Here is a 14504-nt window from a genome sequence, read left to right on the forward strand (position 1 = left end):
GTAGCTTTCTTTGTCTCTCCATGAATGGGGATTTTTGCCTCGATAAAAATAGCTGTCTCCTTCCGTGCAGTGTGGGGTGCACCTGACCCTTATCATGGGAGGGTGCCTGACAAGAACCTTTAGTAGAATATTTGCAGCCATTCTTGAATGCTGTATAATATGGCTTGTTCACTGCCTTTTTCATCTGTGTGGCCTGAATTTCATAGAAGCTGTCTGCCATGATTACATATACTTCCAAAAGCAGTTTTCTCTTGGAAAAAAGGGAAATATGCATAACACTTTTTTCCAGTTTTTTAATTTTGAGTGTTGTTTATTGCCTCAAGGTATAAAAAGGGATGGTTATGTTAAATGGTAAAGTTTTACTGATCTAATTAAGTCCAGAAGAGACCAAAGATGGGGACTAACCTCAATTTTCAATTATTCTTACTTTGTGCGCCCTGTGCCGGTGTATTGCTTTGTGAGTTGCTGTTCTGCCTTTGCGATGTCTTATACTGAAAATTTGTGTCCCTTAAATCTCTCTGACTCTTGTAATGCTATATAGGTTTCTGTCGAGAGCTTTCGCATGTAATGCCAAGAGAAGGTTGCCAATGATTCCTTAAGGTAACGAAGCGGATTTCTAGAGAAGTCGACCATAAGGGGGGCTGCAGGGAGTCAGGTAAACGGTGGCATTGGGAAGTTTGCTGGGCCAAGGTGGTCAGAGCTGGTGCTGGACAGGGTTTATTGGAAATGAATAGGAGGAGCCTTTTTTGTCCTGCAATGGTCATAGGTAGGCTGATGATGATGAGAAGCTTTTCAAAAAAAGCAGTCCCACCTAAGGCACTGCATGGCCTCAGGCTTACCCAAAAGCTCGGGCCGAGCCCAGGCTTTGGGTTGTGGGCCTGGGCCGGGCTCTGGCCTTTGTACTGACAGGCCTGAGCCGAGCTTGGGCTTGTATAGTGAACAGGTACTTTCACTGAACGCCTGCTTCTTATGTTCTCATGGGGTTAACAAACTGCAGGTCAAGACAGTTAGACCCATTTTTAAACTATTTCCAAAGTATGAACTTGGTAATCTTCGGTAATATGTTGTGATATGTTGATCATGTGAAAAAGATGAAAACAATGCAGAAAACAGAATAATTCAGCAGAACAGCATATATACCACTCTTTGCAAATATCTTAAGTTCTGAAGCACTGAAAGTCTTATAAACACAGTGCTTTTTCTTGCCACCTTCTTAGCTTCATGAAATCATTATTCATGAAGCATAAGTACGGCATCCACACACAAGATGACGAAACAATTTGCTTTGATCATTCGGATATAGGCTGAGAGGGACAGGAACTGTGAGGCTATCTTCGCTGTTTCCTGCTAGATGTTCAGATCTGAATGCATCACACTTATCTCCTCTCCAGCATGTGCCTTGTCTTTGTAATGTTCCGCACTCGGTATTACCGAGTCTCATATTTCCTGATAGCCATAGTATTATTTCTTTTGTTTCATGGTGGTACTGCCCTGGGTTTCCCGGAGCATAGAGGAGGTTGCACGTGCAGGCAAATTGGGGTCTTGAAGGGTGCATTCAATGGATGCTTAGCTCGTAGCATCCATGTAGTGTAGTTTCTCTCCTTTCAGTCTCAGTGTTTGTGCTAAGCACTTTTCACAATGTATACCACAATATTTATGAGACTTCTCTCTTGTCTGTCAAGTTCTCCCTCTTTTTTTCTGTTTTTGTGTTCATTAATTCTACAAATGCTTTCGAATCTAATTGTCTAAGATACGACTGCATTAACTCAATTTCAGCAAAGTATGGGACCTGTAGAAGTTGACATCTTCATTGTGTAATATAACTGCGCCTAGTTGATCTTCCTGCATTTTGTTTTTACTGGCCGTTAGGAGACAAGCAACAATGGGAGAAGCAGCTGTTTGAACATACATAAGCAGGCACCTCGCTGCCTTTTGGTCTTGCATGACTTCTTGCTCGTTGGTGGCAAACCGATTGCAATGTTACAGGCTGTTTGATATAAGCTTGCGAAAATTAAACTCAAAAGTATGAGGCCGAAAACAGGCTTCAGTTGATTACTTTCAGCAAATTGGTATGTGCGGCATTCAAGACAATGTACTTTGTTCTGGGCAAAAAAATAAAAAGTACCAACTCGACCAAAAGCAGACACTAAAGAATTTTACACCTCTGTTGTAACGACGATTAACTCTTTTTCATTGAAATTCATAGTAACAACAACATTCGCGCTTCTGTAGTGCACTTAAAGCTTTTGTGTTGTTTTGGGCCTGAGCGGGCCTGCCCACTTGTTGGCCCGGGCTGGGCCTGGTAGGTGAGAGCTTCCTCAAACTCTAGCCAGGCTCTGGCTGGTAGTGGTAGAGAGCGTTAGCGGCTGGGCCTGGGCCAACAATTACAGTCCGTGCAGTGCTGTACTCCCAACGTTCACCATTCTCACTGTACTGTTGTACGCATCTGGTGCAAGCAGAGAAAGTGGTAGTATGACTGTTCTGCATGTGTCATTCACAGTTCATAAGGTGTGTTTTGACTGCAGTATGTAAACAATGAAATGGTCGGTGGGGCTGTGATTCATCATATGGTGTAGCAGTGCATATTCATCAGTAGTCGGGTTAGCTCTTAGTGAAGTAGTATTTCCTTGCTGCAGCCTGCCATGAAAGTGAAGCACCAGTGCACTTTGTGGTACAGCTGCGAGAAATCTGCCATTAGCTCCCTAAGCTTGCTTATAAGCTGTCATCCTGTCTAATTGCTTGTACGTGACATAGTTCCCACAGCTGCCATGCCTGGTGCACCGGCTACTCCTTGGGTTTTCCCCATGCTTGCTTCATGTCAGTGCCTCTTTGAAGCTCTAGGTTCTGGATGCCAGCCCTGTTTATAAAGCAGAAGACAACAAGTAGTTTTGCCTTAACCATACAACATGCCATTTGCTCAAATGCACATACATATTATTGGCATGGTTGGCATGGCACATATGTTGGTATATAGTAATAATATTTAGACGGTTGGCAACTTTTGGGTGAATTGTTTTTTCCTTCTTTGTTAATTCACCCTTAGAATGCTTAGGAAGTAACTGTTGCTAAATATTGTATGACAATTTTAGTGGTGTTGACAATATTCAGTAATTCTGATTACTGTACTGAAAGGATATTGCAGTATTTTTGTTTTCAATACATCCTTTGTTCAATATGCAACTACTACACTTTCGAGCATATGATGTCCATTTGCCTGACATGAATCAAAACTATAAAAGAAACATTGCTGCTTGTTCATGAAGACAATAAGTGCAATGAATTCGAATTTCTTAGTCTACAGGAGCAGTAGCCCTGAAAACCATTTGAGGTGTGTAAGCACCAAATTTTTCTTACAAGAGCAGTAGTTAGCACTCATGTTTTTGAGGTAATCAACCTGAAGACATTCTGGCATCTGGTTAAGCAACTAATGAAACCTAATAAATGGAAAACAGTTGTGACATTTCATAAATGTTGTTGCTGGGCAAATTGTTTCCATTCTGAAGAAAACATGTTAAAGAGCTGAAACTCCTGATGTCAAGTAGAGGCTCATCCTGGATCTTGGTTTCGACTGTATGTATGACAGTAGCCAATTCTTTATTGGGCACGTCACACTGTATGGCTTCTTTCGAAATTTGGCCTGGCCGACCTGCCTTATCCATTGTGAATGTAGATTGCAGCAGCTGGTCTACGAAGATGCCTCTTGTAAGCAGATCAGCCTGGTTCTGCTTGCCCGGACAGAATCGCCGGAGTGATGGATCGGTGAAAGGGCACATCTTTTGAACCCTGTGGCTCACAGACGTCTTCCGCATACTTGGGTTTTTCCACATCTAGCAGAGAACTATATCTGAGTCCGTCTGAAAAGTTACATCGCTGAGGCCAGGGTCACAGTTACAAGAAATGTAGCTGTACATTAGCGCAGCCATCAATGCTGACATCAACTGTAGCTTTGTTATAGTTACCGTTTTCAAAGGTGCAACCCTTCTCTTCAAGAGCAGCAAAACCGTGTCGATTGTTCTACAAGGCCCATGCATGCATGAATACGTTGCGGCAACATAGGCACTCTGACTAGCATCAGCGAAAAGATGAAGCTCAGCTTGGCGGTTAGGGCCTTCATGCTATTGCAACTCCTAGATACTTCGGAATGCCGAAATCCTCGAGTGTAGCTATATCTTCACTCCACTTAAGCCAAGTGTCAGCCAAATCTGCTGGCAAAGGGTCATTCATATGAACATTTGCTTCCCACAGGTCTTGAAGAAGAATCTTTGCCTGCACGAAAAAAGGTGCAAGAAAACCCAGTGGGTCACAGGCTCTTGCAACAGCTTTGAGTAAGAAGTTCTTCGTGACTTGATGGTATTTGATGAAATGAATCGTACTTCAGGGCTTAAATGAAAAGCAGTCTCTCCGTACATTCTAAGACAGCCCCTAGAACTTTGGATATTCCTTGGGTACGGCAGGTCTCTTCTGAAGCAGAGTCCTCCTTGAACTCGGTAGTTATGACGGCTCATTGCTAGTCCATTTACGAATGCTCATGCAGGAATCCCAAAAAAAGTCTCAATTTCTGGTGCATTCTGCAGGTGTTGACACTGGTTTCTGCATCAATCAGAAGGTCATCCATAAACACTGAATCTTTGTCCGTAAAGTTCCGAGACTTATTTCCTCCCTTACAAGCAATTACCCAAAGAAATTGTTGATGCGTGGGTTCAGTGCATTCTTCTGGCAGTGACATGGGCTATTGGTGCTAGCTGCTGTGGCAGCCACTAGATGGCATCACGTGTTGGGAAACACTGTTGCCTCTAGTCATTGATGCATTCTCCTGTGAGTGACTGTGGAGAGACGGATGACCGTCTTGAACAGTGTATTAACATAAAATTCTGCGTTAAAACTTGGCAAGACTGCCAGACAGACATGAGCTGCTTCATGATGCTTACAGCAACGAGATGTTATTGCAGAGACGAGCGTTCGAATGGTATAAGAGTTAGTCTCGAGCTGAACATTTGTGGAAGACAACACAAGGCAGAGGTGCCTTTGGAATGAAGACATTGTGGCTTGGATCAGGAAAATTGTGCAGCAAGACCGCACCGTTACAGTTTGCATTCTTTCAGATGCCCTCGACATCAGTTAGACAGCATGCCGTGAAATTTTGCGTCAGGAATTTGGGGAAACGAAAGCTGAATGCCAGAATAGTGCCGCACTCCTTCACACAACATCAGGAGGACACGTGAGTGTCTGTATGTGCTGATTTGCTCTCTGATGTAGGCAAGGATGCTGCATTCGTCAACAGCATCTGTGGGCACCTGGACAATGAAGCCTTCTTCACTATTACTTAAACCTCATAATAGCATGCTCCTGCAGTCCAACCTTGATGCTATCTCCAACTCGTTTAATGATTGGCTTATGACTTTAAATGCTAGTAAATGCACATTTATGGCAATCTCCCACTGTGCCAACACACCTAAACCCTGGTGGTACAGAATTAACTCTATAGCTCTCCAAAATATCGCTTCCAATAAATACTTCGGAGTTTACCCAACAAATAACTTTTCGTGGCATGTTCATGCGAATTATATCAGGAACGATGCTAATCGTGCTCTCGGTTGTCTGCGTAATAACTTCTCTTAGGCGCCAAATCATCTCAAACTAATTTTGTTTCAAACATTAATTTGACCTAAACTAGAATAGTATGTCTCCGCAATATAGGATCCAGCTCTTTGTACACTAACTGACGACATCAAAGTAATCCAATATTCATCAATGCGCTTCATTCTATTATGCCCACACTGCAAGTGTTTCTCTAACGAAGTCTTAACAAGGTCTACCGATCTTACACATTTGAAGTAAGGTCTCTAGTTTGTCCCTGTTTCACAAAATTTATTTCTCTAACCCCTTACTAAAAATTGAATTTGTTTCTGAACCAACTTATCAACATGTATCAATCACACATAAAGATCGCACTCCATATTGCTGTACAAATCTGCTTTTCGACTCTTTCTTGGAGAAAGCTATAACATTGGAACCACTTGCCCCCACCACACCTTTGTCTGCATCCAAGATCCTATGGCATTCAAAGAGGCGATGAAATATTTCCTGTCTGCCTAGTCCGATCATTTTTTTTTTGTAACGCTGTGCCCTGAACATTTTGTTTTTAAAAACCTTTGCATCATATGTTCAGTGTATGTGTGCGCTAATTGTTATCCCCTTTACTTATTTTGCATCTTCAGTTTTGTTTTCGTTCAACCCCTGTACCCATCCCGTCTCTATCACCTCATAGGCATTAGATGGTAAACAGAGAAATAAATGCAAGGCCGCAGACTGCTCACAGCGTCGCACAGCTGCATGCCTTTCTCCTACGCATGCTCGGAAATACGGCTTCTGCTATCTGCTGCCCCGCTGCCAGAACTCTGCATACGCACTTTAGCTATGGCACAAACTGACCGTGTCATCGGCAGCGGCACATCACTTCCGACCATGGCCTTTTTCCGGACTCATTTTTCGTGCCCGCACCATCCATGAGTATTCCCCATTTCTCCTGCGGCTCCCGCTGTATGGTGGGTGACAATCATCGACAATGAAGTCGGTGCTTGTGCATGCAGCGCGAGCGGCGCAATAAACGTCAGTTCGAAACCTAAAACTGTCCAGATGCGGTCCTTGTCATAACTCTGACAACGCCACACATGATGGTACGGAAGGTTACAGTGCTTCATCGTACCACAAAAGGGTGGGACTTCAGGATCTTGTCGCTCAGCGCTTTTACGTTAGAATGCGCGTACCCAGCGCACTTGAGGACAGCGTTCCGACAGTGTTCGTCCTCTGCGACTTTCCGCACGTTTGTGGGTCCGCATACGTGCGCCGTTCCAAGCACCACGCTCCGCCTCGTGGGCATCCATGCATGGCCTTCCCACAACGCAACTGATGTGCCACGTCGCCGCTGCCGATTGTATCATCACTCAGGCGCGCGCACAGCTGCTAATCAACGCGACATGATCGAATCACACCACCGAAAGTGAACGAGAGCCGCGGGACATCTGCGTGCCCGCGCAATACTCTCACCACGCGCTGTCTTTGTCCTCTCTCCTCGACGGCTCTCCTTGCTCCTACTGATGATGATAGATTTTAATGGCGCGCAAGGGCAGCTTTGGCGAAAGAGCGCCATTGCACATGGTACTTTTCGTCCACGCAAGGTGGCTGAAAGATATATTTTCCGAGCATTTCACCCCAAAGGAGCCGAGCACCAGGCCATGGGGCAAGCTTCTACCCATTGTATCATCGGTGGGTACCCGGCGGCACTGGGTATCGAACCTCGCCCTTCCTTTCTGCTGGTCTTTGACCTACGTACCCTCCTTCCTCGTCCCTGTCCGGGAGAAGCGAGGTGGAGAGGAGGGCATGCTGCGGATGGAACAACACCGGCGACAAACACGCGAAACCGGGCAACTATGCTGAGACAGCTAGCACTGTAACACTCGATGAAGCATAGATGGCGTGCGGCCGACTTCGCCAGTCATCGTTTTTCACCAAAGTGCCCCGAAATTCTTTCCCGATGTCATGCGACGCATTCGGGCGGAAAGTTGCGGTCGGGAACTCCAAAGGTCGGAGGCTTGTTGGCGTTTCCGGCAGCGTTTGGAATTGTTCATGACATAACCCGATTACCAGAAAGACGTACAAGTTCATTTTGTTTAATTTTTTATTATTTCGCTTTGGTACAGCCTTTAGATTGGGCACACGTTCAGAAGATCAACAAATCAGATGGCTATGTACGACCTTAATACACTGCACCGTAAGAGTTTCATGATTTGCCGACTCAGGTGCCCAGCTGTCTGGAGGTCGTCGGCCAGTGTCTCGCGGTCGTGAGCCGCCTCTTCTGTCCGTAATGCTCGTCCGTTGCGACTTGACCAGGACACGTCGACGACTTCATAACGGCACTCACCACCTGCTCCCCTTCGTCGCGAGTCCCTTGTTTCGCCTTGTCCTTCGCCAAGTCTCCTGGGTGGCTCCAATGGTGGCCGGTTGAATTCCGGTATGAGCTCGGCAACAGACTGATACCGCGGCATAAGAGGCACACGAGACTGGCTGCTCCTCTGTCGCGAGTCGCTGCCTTCGCCTTGTCCTTCGTTCAGTCTTCTGGGTGGCTCCAATGGTGGCCGGTTGAATTCCGGTATGCGCTCGGCAACAGACTGATACCGCGGCATAAGAGGCACACGAGACTGGCTGCTCCTCTGTCGTGAGTCGCTGCCTTCGCCTTGTCCTTCGTTCAGTCTCCTGGGTGGCTCCAATGGTGGCCGGTTGAATTCCGGTATGAGTTCGGCAACAGACTGATACCGCGGCTTAAGAGGCACACGAGACTGGCTGCTCCTCTGTCGCGAGTCGCTGCCTTCGCCTTGTCCTTCGTTCAGTCTTCTGGGTGGCTCCAATGGTGGCCGGTTGAATTCCGGTATGAGCTCGGCAACAGACTGATACCGCGGAATAAGAGGCACACGAGACTGGCTGCTCCTCTGTCGAGAGTCGCTGCCTTCGCCTTGTCCTTCGTTCAGTCTCCTGGGTGGCTCCAATGGTGGCCGGTTGAATTCCGGTATGAGCTCGGCAACAGACTGATACCGCGGCATAAGAGGCACACGAGACTGGCTGCTCCTCTGTCGCGAGTCGCTGCCTTCGCCTTGTCCTTCGTTCAGTCTTCTGGGTGGCTCCAATGGTGGCCGGTTGAATTCCGGTATGAGGTCGGCAACAGACTGATACGGCGGCATAAGAGGCGCGCGAGACGAGAGCACAGGCTCGGCGATGCCGTCCTCGATCTCAGTCCGGCAACAGGATGCGATGATACCCATTTTACCTGGGCTCGTTTGTGGCGACGTCGTCGACAGTGAGTGGCAGATGTTACCTCGCGCTGGTCGGGGCTTCAAGATCGACGTCCTCGTAAAATGTGTACTTGCCAAGGCTTTAAAAACGCTCCCTTGGTGCACAGGGGTACCAACGGCAAATGACTGGAGTACTACGACGCAGCGACGATTGTAAGCTGTTGGTGCCTGTGAAGCGATGGCACATCCACGATGGGCTCTGACGTTCGAATGGCATCCCGCGCGTGGCGCATTGCCGCGTCGCGTTCTTCGTCGTCGTCGGCTAAGGGAAGATTAGACTTGTTCCACGATGCTTACCAACTAATCAGCCAAGGGACCGAACAGCAACAAATAAAAATGCACGTTTTCATTCTTATAGACATTTTAGTGCTGTAATCGCGGCACCTATTGTTTCCAGTGTTGCGTAAATTTTAGACGGCTGATCTACGCGAAGCACTTCCCAGTGCCAGAATTCTGCCAGGCGACGAAACAAACAGTAGGCTCTGTTATGGTGCGCACGGAGCATGCATTGCTCGCGGCGCGCGAGGCACGTGCTGGTCTCACGCGCCCTACGCAAGGGAAAGCAGAAAGAAGAGGTTATCGAGAATGGAAAGGCGTTGTAATCCTGCCAGGCGCTTTAACCACGCAGTGAAGCTAGGGATGAAAGGAGGAATAAAGAGGCGAGGGGAACATTCAGGGGGCACTTTGACCGTCTAAAGTGCGTGGAGGCGAAAGCGTTTTCCGCACCACTTTGACTGCCTCTGTGGAACTGGTGACGTCACACATAATTAATAACAAATTACTAATTAATGGCTAATTACTGATTAATGACTTAGTACTCATTGACTGCTAATCCCTGGCGCTTGAGCTTCGCCTTTAGGAGTAGAACGCGTGTTGCAATGCTGCCAGGGAGTCCACGGAACGCCACCACCCGTTCGGCGCGATGCCTTGCCCTTTGAACGCAACGCTTTGAGAGGAAAGGAAATGGCGCAGTACTTCTCTGTTATCTCGGTGGACACCTGAACTGCACCGTACAGGAAGGGAGGAAGTGGGAGTGAAACAAGAAAAAGGGGCAGCAAGGAAGAAAATAATTGTATTTGAGGAAAGGAAATTACGCAATAACTGTCTCTCATATCTCGGTGGACACCCGTCATCCGTTTGTAGAGGAAGTGGGAGTGAAAGAAGAAAGAGGGGCCGTAATGAAGAAAATGAAAATTGTATTTGAGGAAAGGAAATTACGCAGTTACTGTCTCACATATCTCGATGGACACCCCTCAAAAGCGTGACACCTCTGCTGCCAGCCTTCTGTCGACAACGATGAGGCATTAAAAGTACAGGTACCTACCACGCAGTGAGGGAAGTTGCGTGCAGCCGCCGCTGTGGTTCAGAGGTGTAAGTTGGCATTAAGATCCCCCAGTGGTCGAAATTTCACTGGAGACCTCCACTACAGCCCCTCTTTCTTCCTTTCTTCGTTCACTCCCTCCTTTATCCCTTCCCTTACGGTGCGGTTCGGGTGTCCATCGAGATATGTGAGACAGTTACTGCATCATTTCCTTTCCTCAAATAACGAAAACAACTTTCCAAATGCCGGGCGCGTTATGATGGAGGTGAAACACAATATATAGGGTGTTCCTTTTTTCACTCCTTCCGTTATTCATTCCCTGACGGCGCGGTTGAGGTGTCCACACAGAGTGAGGCAGTTACTGTTTTTTTTTCTTCTATAACCTATTTATTTATAGACTTGTAGGATACTAGCGCGAGGCGACGGCTTTCAGACATGTGTGGTTGGTAAGCGAGATCTTGAGTGCATACTTGTGGAAGCCGTCGCCTCACGCTCTCTTGATTCCACCCCAAAAGTTAAAGTGTTATAGCCCGATGGCCCGTAATTTTCAGGTTTTCTTATTTTTTACGAATTTTGGAGCTTAATACTTGGGCGCTATTTTTGAACTAAAATCCGGGGAACATCAGGTTTTTCAATGATCAATTCGGCAATTCTGGGTTTTCACGGTTTTTCGAAGCGCTCATATTTGTGTAGGGCATAAAAAGCTCCATTTTTGCTTATTATTTTATAAGCAATCTTTATAACGTAGGTTAAACACACACACAAAAGGTTTACTGACTCTGATATTTTTATATATGCGCCCTGCGTCAGTCGTTGGTGTGTCGATACCCACTCATGCAGGGATTACTGTTAATGAACTGGCTCATCAGCTTGTACATGAATCTCACGACCGGGTTCTGGAATAACCTGGGTGCGACCACCTACGACCGCCGAGGCACGGCTCTATAAATGCATTATCACTAAGCACTCTGTACAGCACCGGTACGCCATAACTCAGTTACCGCCGCCCCACACCCACCCTAACGACCCACAGTCACATTAAAACCAACACTCTCCTTACCCCTGCCAAGCTGTACGTCTACTGCATCCTGACCCCAACACTCCTGCCCCAGCGGAACTGCCGCGGTGGCTGAGTGACTTTGGCGTTCGGCTGGTGATTCACGGTCACGGGATCGAACCCCGGCTGCGGCGGGCGCGTTTCAGTTGAGTCGAAAAGCAAAAACGGCTGTGCTGTGCAATGTGGCGCGTGTTCAATAATTCCAGGTGGTCTAAATTAGTCCTGGTATGTTTTGCCGTGCTAGTAGCGTGTTCCACCAGGCATCGGGTCCAGGAGCACCGCCGCAGTGCCGAAGGAGGAAGGAACGTGGGCCGGAGACCGGGAGTAGGGGAAGTGAAGGAAAAACTATTTTCATATTTACATGATTAATTACAAAAAGAGACAAACATGGTAAAAGCTGAGAAGTCTCAGGGAAATGTTGAGGGAGTCGCTCCGGGAATGGCATCTCGATGAACGTGTCGAGCGCTTTTAAATAGACCCTCCCGAGATCTTCCCGCCTTTTCCGACCAATCGGAGGGACTTCGTCCGGGTGCTCCAAGGTCGTTCACCGCTTCGTCGTGTTCCTCGGCTGAGGCCCCTGGATACTCGGAAGTGGCCCGTCAGGCCAGGTGGATTCCATATCTTGTTTCGAGGAAACGCCAAGGGAGAGCACCTGCAGCGTCGTCACCTCGCTTCATCCGCTGAGGCACTTGAATACTCGGAAATGTCCAGAAGAGCGTGTTGTCGGGCTAGTCGTTTCCGGCCAGGTGGATTCCATATCTTGTTCCAAGGAAATGCCCCAAAGGCGAACACCTGCTGCGGCGTCACCCTGCTGTTGACAAAAGAGCGAGGTGCGGTTGAATGGCAGACGCTCGTCTCCGCAGGTGGCAGCAGGCGCTGAGTCATGTCACCCTGGCAGATGCACACACAAAGTCGCAGCGTCAATACTGCTGCGTTGGGGGCCGTTTAAGGGGAACTCCGGAAAACACGTCGTGGCAGTTAGGCAGAAGTGGTGGTACGAGGAATCCAGGAGTCGAATGCGTCCCTCGTGTTCGGTTCCACCTGTCAGGAGGTGGCATGGGAGCGCGTGCATGAAGAAAGACCACCTTCGCAGAACCACACACTGCCTCTGGGAATGGCCTATGTGGATACAGGTGTGACGGGAACACACAAAGAGAGTTAGGGGGGGGGGGGGGGGGTAAAAACACAACAGTCCCCAGTCCTGCACTCGGGCGTCCCTCATAGCCACCACCTTTTACCCGCATACGTGCCCGTTCCAAGCACCGCGGTCCGCCTCGGGTGCATTCCCACAACGCAACTGATGTGCCACGTCGCCGCTGCCGGTTGTATCATCACTGCGGCGGCCACAATTGTGGGTGGTGGTGGTGGAAAACATTTATTTACAGATAAACTTCGGGAGGTGAGGTATGAGCTGACCCAAAGGGGGCCAGCCCTCACAAGTACTAGGTGGAGGTCCCTAGTTCGGGACCCCAGTGGCGTCGGCCGCTGCCCGGGCTCGCGCGACCAATGCCCGTTGGGCCTGCAGGTCAGAGCAGCCGAGCAGGGTCGCCTCCCAGTCCTCCCGGGTTGGGTTGGGGTGAGGGGGGATAGCAGGGTTGGAGGGGCAGGCCCACACCATGTGGTAGATGTCCGAAGACTTCTCCGCACAGTGCGGACAGCTGCCAGAGAAAGAAGGGTCAAAGTGTTTTAGAGCTGCCGGGCACAGCAAAGTATTTGTATATAGGCGAAGCAGAAGCCGCTCCTCCGCCTTTGAGAGACCTTTACACGGGCGGGGATAAAGACTATGGCCAGATTGATAAAGTAAAGAAATGTCTTTAAACGAGTAAGCTGGAGTGAATTCGAGTTCCTGATCGTCGGGGTCGGAGGGGAATGTCCGGTGAGAGAGCGCGCGGGCGGCGGCGTCAGCTGCCTCATTTCCCTCAAGGCCCATGTGAGCAGGAGCCCAAACGATACGCCGGTGAGCGGGGTCCCCGGTATAGACGCTGTTTTGGAGAATGCGGTAGGCGCACGCGCACAGCTGTCAGTCAACGCGACACAATCGAATCACTCCACCGGAAGTGCACGAGAGCAGCGGCAACGTCCGCGTGCGCGCGCAAACTCTGTCCCCACGCGCCGCCTTGCAGAGGACGCCTCTCCTTGCTGCTTCTGCTGATGACGATATGGTTTAATGGCTCAAGGGGAGCTCTGGCGAATGAGCGCCATTGCACATGGCATTTTTCGTCCACGCAAGGTGGCGTGAAAGACATATTTTCTAAGCATTTCACCCCAAAGGAGCCGAGCACCAGGCCATGGGGAAAGCTTGTACCCATTGTGGTAGTAGTTGTTGTTTTAATAAAATAATAATAAAAGGAAGGAAAAGATTTTTGCTAGCCTCGGCATCTGCCATCCCTGCGGGAAGCACCTGAGCTGGGACAGCGGAAATAATAGGATAGGAGGCAGGGTGTAGAAATGAAATGAAAGAGGGGAGCGGACAGTGAGAAAAGGATTGGGGGGAGGGGTACACTGTACAATTAATGTATTTACATTTTAACATATATACGGGTCGGACGTGCGTGATCTTAGAGTAGAATAAAATAACGCGCGCACGAAACAAGGCAAGGCCCATTGTATATATCACCCGTGGGTACCCGGCGGGACTGGGTATCGTACCTCGCTCTTCCTTTCTGCTGTTCTCCAACCTCCGCCTACTCTTCTTCCTTCTCCCTGTTACTCTCCTATTCTCCTTCCTCCTCCCGGATGGGACGATGGCGATGACTACGCGAAACCGGGGGAACTATGCTCAGACAGGTAGCACTGTAACATTCTGGTTGAAGCAGAGATGGGCTGCGGCCGACTTCGCCAGTTATCATTTTTCACCATAGTTCCCCGAAACTGTTTTCCGGTGTCATGCGACGCATTCGGGTAGAAAGTTGCGTTCGGGAGAACTCCAAAAGTCGTAAGCTTGTCGGTGCTTCCGACAACATTTGGAATTATTCGTTACATGACCCGAGTACCATGAAAGACGTACAGGTTCATTATGTTTCACTTTTTTTTATTTCGGTTTGGTACAGCCTTTAGATTGGACACACGTTCAGATCAACAAACAGATTGCTTCCTATTATATACAATCTAAATACACTCCACCGTAAGAGTTTCATTATTTGCCGGCACAGGCGCCCCGCTGCCTGGAGGTCGTCGGCCAGTGTCTCGCGGTCGTGAGCCGCCTCTTCTCCTGTCCGTGATGCTCGTCCGTTTCGACTTGACCAGGACACGTCGACGACTTCATAACGGCACTCACCGC

The 14504-nt window shown here is 48.6% G+C and overlaps 1 pseudogene; it reads left to right on the forward strand.

Annotated features, from left to right (window-relative positions):
• The window catches only part of LOC149350511 (uncharacterized), a 122710-nt pseudogene that overhangs the window by 56553 nt on the left and 51653 nt on the right, over window positions 1-14504 (forward strand).

This window comes from Amblyomma mixtum, chromosome 3 (genome assembly GCF_055824585.1).
Source record: "Amblyomma mixtum isolate Tamu chromosome 3, ASM5582458v1, whole genome shotgun sequence".
Taxonomy (NCBI): domain Eukaryota; kingdom Metazoa; phylum Arthropoda; class Arachnida; order Ixodida; family Ixodidae; genus Amblyomma; species Amblyomma mixtum.